Source organism: Schistocerca cancellata, chromosome 2 (genome assembly GCF_023864275.1).
Source record: "Schistocerca cancellata isolate TAMUIC-IGC-003103 chromosome 2, iqSchCanc2.1, whole genome shotgun sequence".
NCBI lineage: Eukaryota > Metazoa > Arthropoda > Insecta > Orthoptera > Acrididae > Schistocerca > Schistocerca cancellata.
Genome location: NC_064627.1, coordinates 742,275,896 through 742,296,649, shown reverse-complemented (window position 1 = coordinate 742,296,649; position 20,754 = coordinate 742,275,896). Strand labels below are relative to the sequence as shown.

Here is a 20,754-nt window from a genome sequence, read left to right as displayed (position 1 = left end):
GCGTAGTGTAGGCAGTCTCTAGCAGATCTGTTACGTTTTCTAAGTCATCTGGTAATAAAACGCAATCTTTGGCTTACCTTCCCCACGACATTTTCTACGTGTTCTTTCCAATTTAAGTTGTTCTTAATTGTAAGTCCTAAGCATTTAGTTGAATTTACGGCCTTTAAATCTGACTGATTTATCGCGTAACGGAAGTTTAACGGATTCCTTTTAGCGCTCATGTCGATGACCTCACACTTTTCATTATTTAGAGTCAATTGTCAATTTTCGCATCATTCAGATACCTTTTCTAAATCGTTTTGCAATTTTTTTTGATCTTATGATGACTTAACTAGACGATAAACTACAGCATCACCTGCAAACAACCTAAGGCAACTGCTCAGATTGCCTCCTAGATTGTTTACATAAATAAGGAATAGCAGAGGGCCTATAATACTACCTTGCGGAACGCCAGAAATCACTTCTGTTTTACTCGACGACTTTCCGTCAATTACTACGAACTGTGTGACCTCTCTGACAGGAAACCACGAACCCAGTCACATAACTGAGACGCTATTCCATAAGCACGCAATTTCACTAAGAGCCGCTTGTATGGTACAGTGTCAAAAGCCTTCTGGAAATCTAGAAACATGGAATCAATTTGAAATCCCTTGTCAATAGCACTCAACACCTCGTGTGTGTAAAGAGATAGTTGTGTTTCACAAGAACGATGTTTTTTAAATCCGTGTTGACTGTGTGTCAATAGACTGTTGTCTTTGAGGTAATTCATAATGTTCAAACACAATGTATGTTCCAAAATCCTGCTGCAAGTCGACTTAATGATATGGACTTGTAATTTAGTGGATAATCCTACTAGCTTTCTTGAATATTGGTGTGACCTGTGCAACTTTCCAGTCTTTGGGTACGGATATTTCGTCGAGCGAGCTGTTTTGTATGATGAAGTATGGAGCTGTTGCATCAGCGTACCCTAAAAGGAACCTAATTGGCATACAATCTGGACTAGAAGACGCTTTTATCAAGTCATTTAAGATGTTTCACTACTCCGGCGATATCTACTTCCAAGTTACTCAAGTTGGCAGCTGTTCATGATTGGAATTCTGGAATATTTACTTCGTCTTCTTTGGTGAAGAATTTTGAAACGCTGTGTTTAGTAACTCTGCTTTCGCAACACTGTCGTCGACAGTGTATCCATTGCTATCGCGCAGAGAAGGCATTGACTGTGTCTTACCGCTATCTTACTTCACATACGACCACAATCTCTCTGAATTTTCTGCCAGCTTTCGAGACAAAGTTCCGCTGTGGAAACTGTTATAAGCATCTCTGCATTGAAATCAGCGCTAAAATACGGACTTCTGTAAAAGATCGCCAATCTTGGGGATTTTTCGTTCGTTTAAATTTGGCATGCTTTTTTCGTTGTTTCTGCAATAGTGTTCTGACCTGTTTTGTATTACAGGGGGGGAGGGGGGGGGAGGGAAATCAGCTCCGTCATTTGTTAATTTATTTGGTATAAACCTCTCAATTGCTGTCGATACACTTTCTCTGAATTCAAGCCGCGTATGGTCTATACTTACATTGTTAATTTGTAAGGAGTGGAGATTGTCTGTCAGGAGGGCGTCAAATGAATTTTTATCTGCTTCTCTGAATAGATATATTTTTCGTTTATTTTTGGAGAATTTGGGGATTATAATATTCAATCTCGCTAAGGTAACCTTGTCTTCACTAATCCCTGTATCCGTTTTGATGCTCTTTATTAGCTCAGGATTGTTTGTTGCTAAGAGGTCAAGTGTGTTTTTATAACCGTTTACTATTCGCGTGGGCTCATGAACTAACTGCTCGAAATAATTTTCAGAGAATGCTTTTAGAACAATTTCGGATGATGTTTTATGAGTACCTCCGGATTAAACAATAATTGCAGTTGGATTATACTCTCCAGTTTGCCAGAATACTGGATTCTATTTCAGTAACAGAAAAGGCATCCTAACACTTAAATCATCATTCGATGTTAACAAATTTCTCTTCTTCAAAAATGCTTTTCTTGTCATTGCCAGTCTACATTTCATATACTCTCTGCTTCGGTCATAATCAGATTACGTATGTAAAATGATAACGAAGATTCGAATCACTAGTATTTGGAATTAGCACAGTTTTTAGGTATAATAATTACCCCAACAGAATCTGATTAACTGAATGCATGTACTGGATAATAAAGTTAAGTTGGCTAAGTCCTGAGTTAATATTCAAGATTTTTCGTTCTGTGCACATGTCATATAAGTGGTAATCTCGAAGATATTTCCAAATGTAAATAAATAAATAAATAAATTTTTGGGGAGGAGAAACAGAAGAGAGGGCACCTGCTTTGTTACAAGGTGATGGAAATTTCTATACCTGCGAAATTTGTCCCTTTCGATTTCACCTTCAGGAAAAGGCTCTGTTTAATTCTGGTGTTATAATCATGTTCGATAAAGTTGTTTTGGCGTTCTGAACCGTTGTAGGTATGTATAGTAGCTGAATCAGTTCCCAGAAGATGTTTGAGGCTGTATACAACATATAGAACTTCCTATACGTATTTTTATAGCGGCTATATTGAGCAGAATTGTAGAAAGACCTTAGGAAAGTAATCTGTATTATATTAACGAATGTCTGTCCGCGTAGCTAAGTATGCCGGGACGGTAGCTCAGCATGTTCGGTCGGAGGGTTACTACCCTCTGCAATAAAAATACTGAGTAAATGGATCATCGATAAACTTGAAAGAGTGTCTTGGACGTCCGCCCCGAACAAATGCAACGAACAATATCGAACAAAATCATATTTAAAAAAAAAGGAAAGAAAAAGCAAAAGTGGTCAGTGAGGCTGACTGCCACGCAGAGGAACCGGGTTCAATTCCCGATGCTGTCAGATTTTTCCTTGGTGAGTGGACCGGAACTGAGTCCACTCAATTACTACATGATGAGAAGCAGCAGTTCCAATGTACGGAAAGCCGACAACGGAAGGGAGACTCATTGACAGAAGACGACACGGCGCTGGGTCGGTCCCGATTGCCCCGTCTGGAACAGAATGGGGAGCTGCCTGTTGTATTAATGAATGCAAGACATAGACTGTACGTTCCTGAACGTAAGCGAGTGAGGTGATTTATAATAGAGGATGTCCAGCTCACGTGCAAAATGGTTCAAATGGCTCTGAGCACTGTGGGACTTAACATCTGAAGTCGTCAGACCCCTAGAACTTAGAACTACTTAAACCTAACTAACCTAAGAACATCAACCACATCCATGCCCGAGGCAGGATTCGAACCTGCGACCGTAGCGGTCGCGCGGTTACAGACTGAAGCGCCTAGAACCGCTCTGCCACATCGGCCGGCAGCTCACGTGCATATAAATACACACATCAGAACATTATGAACATTACGTTTTACATCTTGCCTTTTTCTCATGTTCTACCATTTCTTTTTTTCTGATGTTACATCCTGTCTTATACAGAGTTGTACACAGTTTTCTTTGAGCTAACTGGAAATCAAATTACATGAAACCAACCAATAATTTTAGAGAAAAATTAATTTACTATTATTCTGCTGTATTTGATGATGATGATTCCATTGTCCACACATAACTATTTTCGCTTTATCAGTGTAATGTGGGAGACTACTTATATTACAAGAGCAAGCTGGGTACCCAGCATTGCCCAGGTATGTATTTGTTTCAGTCTCCTATAAGTCAATCTACTCCTTCCTCCTCTCTGGCGATCTCCTGTCTCTCCCTCCTCCCTCCCTCTGTCTCCCCCTGCCCCTCTCGCCATCTGCTCCTTTCCCCTCTGCACACCACTCCCTTACCCCTTGTAGTGTAACGACGTATAGGTTTGTTTATAAATGACTTTCTTTTGATATATGACCATGTGCAGACTTCGTCACCTACGTCAGTTACAACCCACTTCAAAATGATTTACATTCTTTTTAAATTGTCACAGAATGGTTCTTGAACGAAACTGTAAAACATCAGTTGAGTCGTAAGCAAAGAATTTCGTCACTTGGGCCAATTAGTTTGCGTAAACTCTTTCAATTTAAATTTCGTTTGTTTCTCCTCAGAACTTATATTGACACACGTTATCTTGACTTAATCGATATCAGAATCACACATTGACTAAACTTTTCAGATTCGAAGTTGCTATGAACGCTGTCAAAATCCAATAATCTTGTCAAATATATTATTAATCAGTTCACATAATTCTCCATAAATAAATCCTCAGAACACGTGTTTCAACTTTAGTAGTATCCACTATTTTATTAACTTCCTACATACAGACGTTCTGAACCTGAGGCTTACCAAACTAGGACTGACATTTTCAATAAGATTAAGCTCTCTATGACGTCATTGTTATACAAAAAGAGTACAAAATTTCATTTTCAATTTTTAGAAGCACGACGCAACAACTCGGTTCCAGGATCTTCTGTTGCTCTTTGGCTGTCGACCCGCGACGTATAGTGGCCAGCAATTTCCTCTCTGGTCGCGGCAGCGAAGATGCTGTCTCGGTTCGTTGCGCCGCCCTCTCCGTACATGAAACATACAAAAAATACGAAAAACTTTAGATAATTCACAGCTATTACAAAAAATATTACAGAAATACATAAACAAAACTAAATTAAACTTATATTCACCTGCAAACTGGGCTGACACTGGTGGATGGGTGACGCTTCAATTTCGCGTCCCACTACACCCTCTAACTCCATCTGCTCCTCTGACTCTTAATTCTGCCTGCCCTTCCCCTCTCTCTGTCCATCTAGTTCTCCCCCTCATTGGGCATCTCTTCCTCCCCCTATCTATGCGCATCTCGTCCTCTTTCCACTCCGCCTCTCTCCTTTCACTGTCCATCTCATTCTCTCTGCTCTCTCTGTCTACGTCGTCCTTCCCTGACTGTGTCTATCTCCTCCTTACCCCTCGTGTCTGCCATCTCCTCCTCCTCCTCCTCCTCCTCCTCTTCCCCTCCCTTCTCTCTCTACGTTATCACGTTCACCCCAATAGGAGGTTGGTGGTTCTTACCCCCACAAGATTTATTTCCAGGTCCAGCGGTTTAGCGAGCGCTTTTCACCCGTGGTTTTGTCCACGTATGCATGTATCAAATATATTTCACACACATTTAACGTAATTTACGCGTATTTGTACACATATTTCAGCTCTATCGAATTTAGCCCGCAGTTTCATTTTCACGCAGCCCAAAGTATATGACGTCGTGTCTTTCGAACTTTGTGCTGTACAATGACATAATTGTGCTGGTGCATCCAGCATTATATGTTGCTAATGTCTGCGAAATGTGTTGTAAATAGAGTTAGTAGTAAAGAAGTAATAAATTAAAACGTCATACGTCAGATTTATCATATGAACAGCGAAAATATAATAAACGAGAAACTTTTTTCCCTAATTATTGGTATGTAGGAGCACCACTTAAATAATTTGACAATTTAGAGGCATCCTTTACCAGGATACAGATTGGCTGGCTGTTTTTCAAGGAGTTCCTTGCGGGGTGGGGGACTGGCCATGTACGTAAAAATCAGTATTCCGTTTGAGTCCATAGATGAATCACGGCACTGCACTGACCATATATTTGAATGTTGTGTAGGGGGAGTTGAATTTACTGAAAGTAAATTTACTGTACATCTCGCTCGTGAGGCAACAGCATGCTCATTCGACTCGAGGCAGCCGCATGCAGCACACAGCCATGCCGTACAGGAGGAGAAGATGTACACTCCTGGAAATTGAAATAAGAACACCGTGAATTCATTGTCCAGGAAGGGGAAACTTTATTGACACATTCCTGGGGTCAGATACATCACATGATCACACTCACAGAACCACAGGCACATAGACACAGGCAACAGAGCATGCATAATGTCGGCACTAGTACAGTGTATATCCACCTTTCGCAGCAATGCAGGCTGCTATTCTCCCATGGAGACGATCGTAGAGATGCTGGATGTAGTCCTGTGGAACGGCTTGCCATGCCATTTCCACCTGGCGCCTCAGTTGGACCAGCGTTCGTGCTGGACGTGCAGACCGCGTGAGACGACGCTTCATCCAGTCCCAAACATGTTCAATGGGGGACAGATCCGGAGATCTTGCTGGCCAGGGTAGTTGACTTACACCTTCTAGAGCACGTTGGGTGGCACGGGATACATGCAGACGTGCATTGTCCTGTTGGAACAGCGCCGGCCGAAGTGGCCGCGCGGTTCTGGCGCTGCAGTCTGGAACCGCGAGACCGCTACGGTCGCAGGTTCGAATCCTGCCTCGGGCATGGATGTGTGTGATGTCCTTAGGTTAGTTAGGTGTAACTAGTTCTAAGTTCTAGGGGACTAATGACCTCAGCAGTTGAGTCCCATAGTGCTCAGAGCCATTTTGTTGGAACAGCAAGTTCCCTTGCCGGTCTAAGAATGGTAGAACGATGGGTTCGATGACGGTTTGGATGTACCGTGCACTATTCAGTGTCCCCTCGACGATCACCAGTGGTGTACGGCCAGTGTAGGAGATCGCTCCCCACACCATGATGCCGGGTGTTGGCCCTGTGTGCCTCGGTCGTATGCAGTCCTGATTGTGGCGCTCACCTGTACGGCGCCAAACACGCATACGACCATCATTGGCACCAAGGCAGAAGCGACTCTCATCACTGAAGACGACACGTCTCCATTCGTCCCTCCATTCACGCCTGTCGCGACACCACTGGAGGCGGGCTGCACGATGTTGGGGCGTGAGCGGAAGACGGCCTAACGGTGTGCGGGACCGTAGCCCAGCTTCATGGAGACGGTTGCGAATGGTCCTCGCCGATACCCCAGGAGCAACAGTGTCCCTAATTTGCTGGGAAGTGGCGGTGCGGTCCCCTACAGCACTGCGTAGGATCCTACGGTCTTGGCGTGCATCCGTGCGTCGCTGCGGTCCGGTCCCAGGTCGACGGGCACGTGCACCTTCCGCCGACCACTGGCGACAACATCGATGTACTCTGGAGACCTCACGCCCCACGTGTTGAGCAATTCGGCGGTACGTCCACCCGGCCTCCCGCATGCTCACTATACGCCTTCGCTCAAAGTCCGTCAACTGCACATACGGTTCACGTCCACGCTGTCGCGGCATGCTACCAGTGTTAAAAGACTGCGATGGAGCTCCGTATGCCACGGCAAACTGGCTGACACTGACGACGGCGGTGCACAAATGCTGCGCAGCTAGCGCCATTCGACGGCCAACACCGCGGTTCCTGGTGTATCCGCTGTGCCGTGCGTGTGATCATTGCTTGTACAGCCCTCTCGCAGTGTCCGGAGCAAGTATGGTGGGTCTGACACACCGGTGTCAATGTGTTCTTTTTTCCATTTCCAGGAGTGTATATGTTCCTTACTGTCCTTTCTAGTTAACAATATTAGCCTATTCTCAAGAATAAGCAGCATTAACTCAGTTAATACTCGGCAGAAATCAAACCTGCATTTGGATCGGACTTTCTTAATTCTTGTGCAGAAAGGTGTGCAGTTTACTGCTTCATCCATTTTCAATAAACTACCACTCGAATTCAAAAATCTCAGCAGTAAGCCACGCTCTTTCAAATCTAAACTGAAGACTTTCCTCATGGGTCACTCCTATTCTGTCGAGGAGCGAGGAGTTCCTTGAAAAATTAAGCTGATACTTGGTGTATTGATGATTGCATTTGCTTAAACTTATGGACTGACTTTTTTCGGGTTAATAAACCTCTTATTTTTATCTGTTATTACTTTAATGTTGTAATTTCATGTACTGACACGTTCCATGACCTTGGAGATTTGCTCCTCAATTTGGTCCTACGGAACTTGTGTAAATGAATTAATAACTAAATAAATTCTGAAAGTCTAAACTATGGGTATTAGTTCATCGTGGGTTACACTGCTTGTTCACCCCCGCCCCTTTGATAGGAAGGAGATCCTTACGCCAAAGGCATTTCTTTCCAGAAAGTAAGTGATCTGTGTACCAAGTTTGGCTGAAATCGGTCCAGAGATTTAGGAGGAAATGTTGGAATACACGTATACACATACAGGCCTATACATACATCCAGTTTTCTGGTTTGTATGGATACGTTTAGATCCAGTAGCATGCTCTATGGTGCAGCCGACAGTGATTTGTCTGTAATCGGTAATGACTGTTTCGGAATGACTCTTTACGCAAATAGTAAGGTTTGCTTATGACTGTTGGTCAAACAAGAAATAATCACATCTGAATACCGTGTTATCGCCATGAACCTGGGAAACAGACACAGTTGTAGCGATACACTTTCTTCTCCTTAAAGTCCTACCTCATCCTAAATCTCAGACAGTCGCTGTAGTGTTTGAAGGCGTGAATTATATGACCCACTTTTGCACTGATTCGCAAACACCGTAGATCATAGATAACAGGTTTCATGCTTTACAAGGACTTCCACAGTTTGTATGAGACATACGAACAACAGAGTGATATCTCAGTTGGGTTGATTGGTGCATCGTAGCATCACTTGCAGTGTCATCCGATTGGTAAGACAACACTTACGCCCTACGGCCCACGCCATGCGACAGGTTCTCTGAAATGTCCGCCGGCCGCATTGGCCGAGCGTTTCTAGGCGCTTCAGTCTGGAACCGCGCGACCGCTACGGTCGCAGGTTCGAATCCTGCCTTGGGCATGGATGTGGGTGATGTCCTTAGGTTAGTTAGGTTTAAATAGTTCTAAGTTCTAGGGGACTGATGACCTCAGATGTTAAGTCCCTTAGTGCTTAAAGCCATTTGAACCATTTCTCTGAAATGTCAACAACTTGTTTCGGTCACTCAGGTGAAGCAAGGCTTGGATGCAACAATACACCTACGCTCGCACTGAAAGGTGCTCCGTTTTTACGATTATATCTGAAGGATAATTATCTCGTGGCCTGTAGCCCAACTATACTCACGATTGTTCGATACACTAAAAAATTGTAGTGAATGTCTACTAGTTTCTCGTGTTTCTCTATCAAATATGTATAACACAATAACGAGATACTATAGCTAAAAATCTAGTACACACATAACGTAGATTTTATTCTTTCGGATATCGGGGAGAGTTTTGTGTAGAAACAAATCAGCAGACGCTATTATATTTACTGTAAACAAAATTATGTCGGACACTGCCGAGAGATAGGTATAAGTCCAGGTCAGAATCAAGGCTGCAACCGATACGGCTTTACTATAGCTAATGTTCACTAATTTTTGGTCTTTATTATGATCAGCTCTATTAGCTTGTTATAGCTGAGAGACGACTTCATAGAAGCGTTTTTTTTTTTCTTTATGGCCAAGCGCGTATCAGTTTGCGATGTTACGGCAATTACTAAAAGCTCAGCTGCCTGCTCATACGCGACGTCAGCGCTGTCGCTGCCCCGTGTATATGTTTCGATAGCCCTCAGATGTTCCGCTAGGGACCATCAGTCAGTCGCAGCCCTTCGCTTAATGCTCCCCATCCATCATATGGAACGTCTGCGTAGTGTCTGTGCGTCAGCAATGCGTCTCTCGCACGCACACACACACACACACACACACACACACACACACACACACACCTCTCCGCAGAATCCCTTGTGACACGTAATGGCAAGTACTCAAAGAGAAAGCAAGGAAGAAGAGATAACAAACAAAAGGAAAATAAAGGGTTCTTTCCATGTGTTCCTATCATACAAATCTTTACTCCATATGTTACAATTAAGATTTCATCCATTTTGTGCATTTGATAGTGCAGAAATTTCACTGTGCGCCGAGACCCTGTTGTATCGTCGTACTATACAAGCATTCATGTTTAGCTCTAACCCACTTGTGTTTTCGCTAGTCGTGCCATATTGAGTTAGGCCTACAACACAATAGTGAAGGTTCGGCAGAACAGTTAGCTGCACTAGTTTGCGTTTCACATCCAGTGGAAATGTGCTCCGAAACTTTTTGGGACATAGAGGCGAGCAGAAATCTTCTGGTATATGGAGATAATATTTATTTATATATATTATACAGGATATTCGAAAATTCCTGTTCTACAATAGGTTCACGCGTTTAACTCGTCCACTTTTGCTTGAGAAGTTGAATTAGGCGTGAAGCAATACAATTACTAGGTAACTATCCGACAGGAAACACAACGAAACATCCATTTATCACTTAAGCACATTTGTTTATATTAACATTTTAACATTACGTATTTACATTACTCCAAAACAGAAAAGAACTCAGCATATCGTACATTCAGAACAGTATTGATGCATTACAACAGCGGCTCGAAGTGGCGACCACCAACATTGTTACAGGCATTGTACTTACGATGCATGTTCTGGTACACATTATCCAGCCCACCTGGTCTCTCTTCAGTTTTTATTGCAGCGACCAGAACTCGGGCCAGCAGACCTTCCTCTGTCTTCTGTCTCGACCCACAAGAAGTTGTCCATAGGAGCTAAACCCGGCGATCGCGGCGTCCACGCGGTTGATCCACATCGGCCTACCCGTCTTTCGCCATGTTATCTGTTGAGATGTCTCCGGACCTCCCGTCAGAAGTGAGGTGGTGCACATCATGTTGAAACCACAGTTCCTGATGGACATTCAATGGCACATTTTCCAAGAGCCGGTTCAGTATGTTTTGTAGGAAAATCAAGTATGCAATTCTGAGACATTTCCCTTTCCCTCAGCAGACATGGATGCGTTACACATGTGAACTGAAACCGCCGTAGAACGGAAATGGTATGTTCCCGGACATGAATCCATATGCAAATGTACTTACTTCCCTCTAAAATTCCTTAACGGGAATTTCCGAACAACCTCTATATTAAAAAATATATAGCACCTGTCCATCCAATATCTCCATCCAATTGTTTATTGGAGCATAGTGTAAAAATTTCAAGTAAAGCGCTCAAGAACTTTCCGAGATTTTTGCTAACAACGTTACGCCTTTGTATGTAGCATATGTCTATCCGAATGTTTATTAGAGTATCGTGTAACAATCTGGAGTAAACCGCTTAACAATTCTCGGGATTCTTGCTAACAGCGTTCCCCATTTGCTATTATACGGATATTTTAAATCGTATGTGTCAAAAAATATGTAGCCCGTGTCCGATCGAATGTTTATTGGAGTTTCGTGTAAAAATTTGAAGTAAACCGGTAAAAATTTTTTCAAAATTTTTGCTAATTATGCTTCCGCAATATACGTTGTACTTATATTTTAATATACCATATACATTAAAAATATGTAGATGAATTCCGTCCGAACATTTATTAGATTATGTCTAAAAATTCGTAGTAAATCGGTCATGAACCTTCCGAGATTTTAGTAACAACGTCTTTATGTTGTATTATAGATTATTTCTTTTATAAAACAAAATAATGTGCAGATAAGCCACCACAGGTAGCGCAGCAATTGAGTTATTTGATCAGTTTCGCTCAGCAGACGCGAACATACTCAGATATTCATTGCCGTTGCGGCAACATTTTCAAAGATTTAAAGCATTCTCGGCAAAGTCAACACAAAGTAATGTGTGTTGGATCTGCAGATTCAGTCCATCTTCATACAAAAATCACGAGAGTTCTATTCTAAGTTGTTCAGCATTTTTGGCAGCCAGCTAGCTATTGGGCGTAATATCTGTGAAGAGTACCTCTCCCCTGAAATGATTACTCTTGCTGACCTGGAACTAACGTGATTCTCCTCATAAACGACAATAGGAAGAAAATACACGAGAATCTTCCAAACATGAGATATCCACCAATTTTAAACCAGTGATTTCTCAAATCTGAGACACTTGCATAGAAAAACTATGCAGTTCACTTATGATTGAATCAATAGGTTCAAACGTATTATAACTAGCTTTAGTCAAATGTACAGAAATGACTAATGATAATAACCACTATACGTTTTAATTTTGTCGCTTTTTCTTACTTACGCTGTTTCATGTGTGTATACGCGTGACCAATGACAAGCAGGACAAGCAGAAAATGAGCGGTACGCTGTCATACCGTGATGGGCATACAAAAAAAAAAAAATTAAAAAAAAATTCGCCGCCTAAATACAGCGAGAAAAAGAGATTCTGTCAGTGGTAACACTACAAGATGTTTCTTAGCGAGTCTTACACAGACAGCGGCGCAGTACCTTTCTAAAAAAGCTAAGGGTTTTTAACTACATATTACGTATCGCAGCGAGGCTCGATAGCATAGCGCTCCAGACACTGCGATTGTATTCGAAAGGAGCGCGGCTTAAATTCATGTCCTGTTAGGCTTTGTGACTTCTATAATTCACTTCATCAAGTACCGGAACAGTGCCTTCCAAATACACGACATAGGTCATCATGAATCCTTGCCTGGACTAAGTTAGTGCTCCCTCCCTGATGTTGCTGTGCCTCGTGATGACTGTGTGTTGTGTGCTGTCCTTAGGTTAGTTAGGTTTAAGCAGTTCTAAGTTCTCGGGGACTGATGACCATAGATGTTAAGTCCCATAGTGCTCAGAGCCATTTGATGTTGCTGTCCTGTTTGCCTGATTTTCACAATAAAGGACGAGAAATCAGAGTTCAGAACATTTACTGGAGATAAGTTTTTGTCTTTTTGTGTCATGTTTAGATGTTATAAGGAGCTTTTCCCTCACCTCGTTCTAAAAGCAGACTATTTTGACAGAAACTCAGATGCTGATGTTATTAGTTTGAGAATTGCTGGTGCTATGACAGCTATTTTACTACAGTTAACTCGTGCTGGGCAGTGCTTTCCTCTTAACTGCTAATTTTTAAAATGTTTTTAAACCAGTTGTACACGTGACCACTTGTATATTTGCCCGGCTTATGTTGGTAGGCGGACTGTTTGGTGGCTTTGTGCAGAGGTACTACACAATAGCGAAAAATTGGCAATAGTAGAAAATAAACAATAATTAGAGCCCAGAATGAGATTTTCACTCTGCGCTGATATGAAACTTCGTCGCAGCTTTAACTGTGTGCCAGACCGAGACTCGAACTCGGGACCTTTGCCTTTCGCGGGCAAGTGCTCTACCATCTGAGCTACCTAAGCACGACTCACGCCCCGTCCTCACAGCTTTACTTCTGCCAGTATCTCGTCTCCTACCTTCCAAACTTTACAGAAGCTCTCCTGCGAACCTTGCAGAACTAGCACTCCTGAAAGAGAGGTCCCGAGTTCTAGTCTCAGTCCGGCACACAGTTTTAATCTGCCAGGAAGTTTCATATCAGCGCACACTCCGCTGCAGAGTGAAAATCTCATTCTGGAAACATCCCATAGACTGTGGCTAAGCCATGTCTCTGCAATATCCTTTCTTTCAGGAGTGCTACTTTTGCAAGGTTCGCAGGAGAGCTTCTGTAGAGTTTGGAAGGTAGGAGACGAAGTACTGGCAGAAGTGAAGCTGTGAGGACGGGGCCCGAGTCGTGCTTGGGTAGCTCAGATGGCAGAGCATTTGCCCGCGAAAAGCAAAGGTCCCGATTTCGAGTCTCGGTCCGGTATACAGTTTTAATCTGCCAGGAAGTTTCACGGTAGTTAGAGTCGATTGTGGGAATGTCTTACGGAGACAATTTTAGATGCAGAATTTTTACTTTTCTGGACACAAACCGTAGGATTTTCCATAAGACAGCCACGTGCGCAAATTTATTGGCCATCCTGTAGATATAAGTGGCAGTCAAATGAAAACGAAACAAATGGGGAAAAAGTGCCTTCAGTATCGTGCGTTGTGGTTGCTGATTCTACGCTCCCATGCGTTTGTTTGACGTGGGTGTGACACTCTGTGACTGACTGGTCCGATCGCAACACATTTATGTTCCTATGTTTGGTGGCGAAGATGAAGCTTTAGGCTTCGAAACCGGTCGTGCAACAAATTAAGAAATTAGCGGCAACTGAAGAAGATTCTTTTTTTCTACAAATATGTTCCTCAGTTGTTGGTGTTGGGAAGAAATAAGTATACTTAATTATTTCGTAAGTAATCGCCATAACTATTAATACATTTATCCCACTGTGAGACAAGACGGTCAATGCCTTCATGGAAAAATATTTGCGGTTGCCTGTGGAACCATTATTGTACGCATGCCCTCGTCCAAAGACACAGGACCGTCGCGAATGTTTTTCTTCTGGGGTCCAAATATATGGAAATCACCTGGGAAGAGATCGGGACTGTACGGAGGATGTGTAATGACTTCCCAGCGAAACTTTTTCAACCTTGGCAGCCTGCGGTCGGAATTATCCTGCAACAGAATGACGCCGTCCGTCAACATTCTGATGGTGCGCTTCAGTTTCTGCAAAGTGGAGCGCCGAGTTCCAAAAAGTCAGCGAGCAGCGGGCCCTTAGCTGGCGTGCCTCCTGTTTAGATACATTGCAGAAGCTTCGCTGGGTAACCTTTACGCATCCACCATACAGTCCGACCTTTCCCCGTGCGATCTTCATATTTTTGGAGCCTCGTAGAACGACATTTGCGGTCGTTGATTTGCTTCGGGCGAAGAGGTGTACGCTTGGGTGCAATCATGGTTCAGTAGGCAACCGCAAACATTTTTCCACGAGGGTACTGACAGTCTTCTGTCACAGTGCAATAAATGAGGCGCTGAGAATCGTAGGGGCGTAAAGCACTCTGTCGTCGATTTTGACATTGTAGAATATATTCATGCTCCTGATATCTGTCGATCTTAAAGCGAACAAGTTTTGTCAGTGCTTTACCGCTACACCGTATATTTGAACATTTGCAAAAAGCTGTCTCTACTCTTTCTCTGATGCTGACTTCAATATGGGTCCAAAGCGCAATTTTTCATTACTGAAGGAATGCTCACTGGCTACACTGGCGCCCTCACGTTCCACGATTTCACATTCCTGTCCGTAAAATGGACGCCGAGGATTTCAGAATCCTTAAGACTGTCACCGACCTCACTACCAAACCAAAAGCTGATGTTCGTGGTAACAATGTACATTTCAGAAATTTTACAATTATGTTTTCAACAGGTTGCTATGAACTGTTGTTTAAAGTAACATGTCCTCAGTGGAGTCGTGGGAGGCAATCATTTTCTTAAAGCCACTGTTTGTGGATGCCTTGTAAAATATAATGCCCCATATACATAGGTGGAAGGGAAAAATTAACCATGAAACACAAAGGCTTAACAAAACTACTAGATCAAGCTTGAAACACGATTCAACAAAACAACTACTACTACACGCCTGAAGTGAACAGACAGGTTTACTTGAACCTCAAGTCAGAGAATGTGCTTGATGAAAACGATGATACGGAGGAGCATGAAGTACTGGGATAGGTCATAATTGTGTGTGTGTGTGTGTGTGTGTGTGTGTGTGTGTGCGGGGGGGAGGGGGGAGCGGGTGTACATGTAGCAGCTATTCTTTACGTTCTGGTTCTAGTTTCAAATTAATTACAAATTACACAATAGCCAAATCTACACTACTGCCACTATCCAATATATGAAAATTTTGTGGATTAACATTAATAATTACATAGTAATAATAATAATCCTAAATATTACTTAAGGTTTCATAATATTATTGGGCACTTTGTTCTTTTATAGCAAACGTAGGATGCTGAGACTTGTGTAAAAAAAGAGTCAGGCCTATGAGACTATGGCTATAAATTTCACTTCCACAAACACCTATTTTTCTCAAAAAATTTTGTCTGTGCTTTGGGCCTTTATGGTTCAAATTGCCTCAAATGGATTATAGTAATGGCGATTACTTTTGAAATAATAACTAGTTTACCTACACGTTACCATCTGTTTCTTTTTCATTTGACTACCTGTCATATTTGAACCGCTAACAACCTGCACCGCTCTGTAATAAAGGCATGTTCTAAACACGTTACTGACAACGGCGTGTGTTGTTGTGTTGCAGGATGCGCGAGTACGTGGAGGAGAACGAGAAGAGTGACCCCCTGATCCACGCGCCGGACAAGAAGAACAACCCGTGGGCCGAGAAGGGCAAGTGCGTCATCATGTAGGGCGCGCCCTGCCGCGAGCCCTGGGACCACGACGACAGCCGCCTCCCACCCGCCGCCCCCAGCCTCCGCCCCCGACCACGACCACGACCACACCCTCCGTCTCCGGCTTCGGCAGCCTGCTACCGCCTCCCATCTCCGGCGACTTCCTCGGGCGTGTCGTTGTCCTCGCAAACAAGTCAAAAATGTGTTCACATTTCACGAGACGGTCCTCGAAATGGAGTGAGCAACAAAGGCGGACTGCTTAGAGGAAAAGGGAAGAATGGATACCTGCTAGTTAAAACAATCTATTCCGTTGAATTTAAGGGGGTTAATAGATACGAGAAATTTACTATTACTGCGTGGATCTAGCCACCAACATACAATCATAACGATCATTCTTAAATTATTCAAAAGCGTCTAGTGTAAGACCCGCTTCGGAAGAAAGCGGTATTGCTTCAGATATTTTAGTTTCGTCCATTTCACCTACGATCGAATCATCTTATCACAGAAATCAGCGCGACCTATTCTCATGGCAAGCGAGGGATGCACAGTTCTCGTTTAATCAAAGTTTCCAGCACTTTTACATGTAAGCATGCTGTTTGATCTTAGTACTTAAACTTTATATACCAGATCACTTGAGCGTAGTTATTCGTGGTTATACCGCGTTCACTGTAGAGTTTCACACTTAGTACTGTACCTTTAAGAACTGATTCCAATTAGAACTGAATTGCCAAACCGGATGTGTGACGAAGTTAGCAACTGCTGGCTCTCGTCGATAATTATATTTTACAGCCAGTCCTAACCAGTCTCGATCTAATCGTAAAGATGATGGAAATTATCCAAATAACACTAAAGATACGGTTGCCTTACTGTGAAATTGTCGCCTAAGGCGATTTCAAACCCCATAGCGCGAACAAACACGTAGATTTTGTAGGATGTCTCCTACTGAACGTCAGCAGATGTGGGAACACAGCAGTAGACTCGGCTAAATTGTGGGAACCTCTTTTTGATAAAATTCTTGGTATAGCTTTGCAATGCGATTACTTTTAAGCCCTTACGAGATTGAACTTTAGCATTCTGTTGCATTTGTAAATGTTTGTTGTATTTTCATCATTTGAGATATCAGATTCCCAGAGCATGAGAGTGTTTGCACTTAAATAACGTCACTTAACTCCAGATAATTAAATTTGTACTTCAATTTTAAGAAATTAAAATAGCGTTGTAAATGTACTTATAATAAAAACCAAAACAGAGTCACCAATCCACGTCACACTTTGTGCGTTTAGTGATATCGAAGATTTTCCAGTCGTTAAAGTTTCGCACGTGTATTTACTATTTATTAATGTAAGAATAATTTATATTTGAACGGTGAGCCTGCATGAAAAGAATAACAGATGTTGCTGCCTGAAAGTTCTAAAAATGTCCTTGACAGTATTCGGAATTCGTAATCAACTCGTTATCACCTTGAAATGGCCTAAATTTGGAATTTTCGTATTAAGAAGACGATATTTTGTATACCGAAATTCTCTGAATGGAAAGGCCAGTGAGCAGAAGTCATAACATTGACATTGTTGTTAAGAAGCAATGTTTTTCAGTCGTGGCAATTGTCATGCACGGCAGTCTGTGGGCGTAGATCTCAGTAATTCCATTGCTCAGGTACTTAGAATTTCTTGCGTAAGCATTCAGAAATCGAATATTTAATGTTTTCTTAGTTGTTAATGTTTATTACAGTTTTTGATTGCAGAAACGACGTACTCGCTTTTTCATTTGACTATAGGCAGAGGGAACTAGTGAATTTAACTACTCAGATCTAGTTACAACGCAGACCACGGACTGATTCGACTTCTATACCGTCATTAACAATGCTAGATAGTGTTTGGTCCTAGTTAGCAAAAGTGTTCTCAAAGAATTGTTCACTTCGCTCACTGTAGTTCTTCTAACTAATCTATAATCTCCCACACTATGAGTGCTTATTGAACTTTTCAACTCTTATTTGTTTCAAACGTCTCTCGTATTAATCATAAAATTATACGCAGAAGAAAATCTCCCACAGGTGTAACAACATCACATGCAGTATCTCCTCGTCTCAGAGAAGCTATTATGGAGTATACATTAAATGTCCACTATCATTTGTTGTTTTCATTGTTGTAAGAAATAGAATTCCCTACTGCCTCATTACATACTTAAAATATTGTGAATGTATTTTCATTACGTAGTTGGTTATTTATTTATTATATTATTTCTGTATTCATATTGTGTAACCATCTTGTCGTGAATTTGTACATGTAAATAAAGTTGTCATTTCTTGTGACTGTAACAATTGCCCACTCCATTCCTTGAAGATAAATACTTTCCCTTTTGGTATTTCGTCATGACAAATCATAAACTGTCTTGAAAAATCGTACAGCGTCATTTGGTGTTGCTCAGAACGTGTGCCAGCCAGCACACCTAGCTTCAGTGGCTTCAATGGCAATTTTAACATGTCTTGATTCGCTTGATTTTAATCTTAATGAGATACAAAACTGAAGATATCAGTGCCTGTTCATATTGGACATTCAAATTGTTTAATTACACGAGAGATTTAATGTTGCAGGTTGACATAAGAATTTCTGCAAGAGAAGAAAAGATACTTTTGTGAATGTCTTGTAGTATTACGGCCCGCTGTCAACTTCTTATGCAGCCTGCCTGTACGCAACGAACAGAAACGATTAGAGAACCAAACACTTTTGTCATATCACTTAAAAAGTTGAAATACGAATGGTAAAAATATCAATAAACAACAAGAATATAAAAGAGTAGGAATTCCTCTACAACTCTTCATGCATAATAAGTACCTATAATATGCAGTCATAAAGTGAAAGATAGATAATTATGTGCTTAAACAGTTTAAATGACCGTTTTCTTAGATGAACTTAACAGGGACTCTATTTTGTAGGAAGGTAAGAAGACACCATTAATCTTCTACACATTACCTGAAAGCGCCAAGCCGAAACGGGGCATGTATCACAGTCAATAGTGTAGAACATTCAGCAATACAGCGTCTTCATTCACAATATTGAATTTTGCAAACAACCACAGAAGATCGCTAGGTCTTTTTCCAACGTTAGCCTGGAACCTATTCTTGTAGAACGGGGAGGATATATTCATGATACAAACTACACACAATGACAAAAAAGTAAAGCACCTGTAAGGGAAGGTTAGTTTTGGATCAAAATCCTTACACATGCATATCATCAGCGGTCAGAACTGCAATAGTGTTCTCACCATACGACCTTGTTAAGTCTGAGAAGGTGTAGAATGGGTGTGCAATGTGTTAGACGGTTAGGGAGACAGCGCTGCTAGCGCATGACAAGGTTTGAATGGGCATCATTGTGGATTTGCATGTCCCTGATACGTAGAGTTGTGCTACATCCCGGCATCCAGGGAGCTTTGATGTGACAGTGGCCAACGTGCTGCATGACACGTACGGTTCTTCTCCCATTCCCAAAGTTCTGATCGACCAAGCCTAACAACACCGAGGGAGAACTGCCCTATTGTGCATCAAGCACATCGTAACCCCTTCACACGTGCACCTGCCAGCAGGCGCAAGTAATGAACGCTTTATAATACCACGTGTCATACCACAACACTGGCCACTGGCTAGAGACTGCCAGAAGCTGGGCTAGTGAATCACCTCCCGTGTATAAGCTGCCATTAGGACCACAACATAAACGGCTACCGGTGGGACCGTGCCGTACGTGAGACTGCTGACGACCAGTGTCGCATCATTTTCAGCGATGGAAGTGCTGCACGACCTCTGACGACCATCGCCGAGAGAAGTGGACAGGCCGCATTCTTCCCATGATGGAGGAGGATCAGACTGGTGTTTTCCCTGGCGCCATTGTGTGAAGAGCCATTGGGTGTGATTTCAATCGCCTCTGGAAGTGTTTCAGGTAACCCTGACGGCACAGCACATGTCACACACAACCTGCATCTTCATGCGTTACCTCTGATCAGTCAGTAACCTTGTACCATCCTTCATTAAGGATAATGCTCACCCTCATACTAGGAATGGCGGTTATCACTGAAACACCCGGTTTTTGATTATATCATTTTTTTCACGCCAGTTTAACCTGACTGTTAAAAGCGATCAAAGTAACCGGTATCTGGCACTTTTTTCTTATCATTTCCTGTAATAAACGTAGAAATCTAACAACGAAAAGAAAAAAAATGCCAGTATTGATTCTAATTTTTTGAAAGTATGCTTAAAATCATGTTGTAATCAGGGATCATATCAGTATTTTGGGCATTACGAACAGTCAGTTCTAAAGGGTGAAAACTGAGGTTGAAGAAGTCTGTTTTTCGTGTTCATTTGTCCTTCTTCAAGAGCTACAAGCAGATGAAAGCATATTATGTAGACACCAGCAGCAAATCTGCTACTTTCTATTTTTATTGTGGATTATTAATGAATAGTTGTTAAGTATTTAATTTATCTTTGTCACCACAATGTCATTCGTCCTTTATTATTTCATAGAAATGACAGACAAATCATGTTTTAAGGCAAATGTAGCATTGTAATTCATTATTACGTCACTTTGTAAAAATGTGTCAGTGCCATTCTGCAGTACAGCGAATGTTCAGCGGCAACAGCGAAAAACTACCATATAGATCAAGTATGGGGCAAGTCTTGCACACGACACGTACACGCGTACCTTAAGCCACGACACACGCGAACAGGGGTGTTATTGCCTCAGCAATGCTGTACCAATTCTTATATCATGTGTTAGTTGCTCGTTTCTGTTGCCATTGTTGTTAAAATAGAACTGATTGCTTTCCCCATTTCCTGTAATAACAAAATTTCAAAACAACGCAA

The 20,754-nt window shown here is 42.1% G+C and overlaps 1 long non-coding RNA gene across 1 annotated transcript in view; it reads left to right on the top strand.

The window, feature by feature from the left end:
- LOC126162548 (uncharacterized) overlaps positions 1 to 18,215 on the top strand; it is a 584,509-nt gene extending 566,294 nt beyond the window's left edge. The window contains exon 3 of the long non-coding RNA XR_007535088.1: positions 15,818 to 18,215. This is a non-coding gene — a long non-coding RNA (uncharacterized LOC126162548). The remainder of the gene's footprint in view (positions 1 to 15,817) is intronic.
- The last annotated feature ends 2,539 nt before the right edge of the window (positions 18,216 to 20,754 follow it).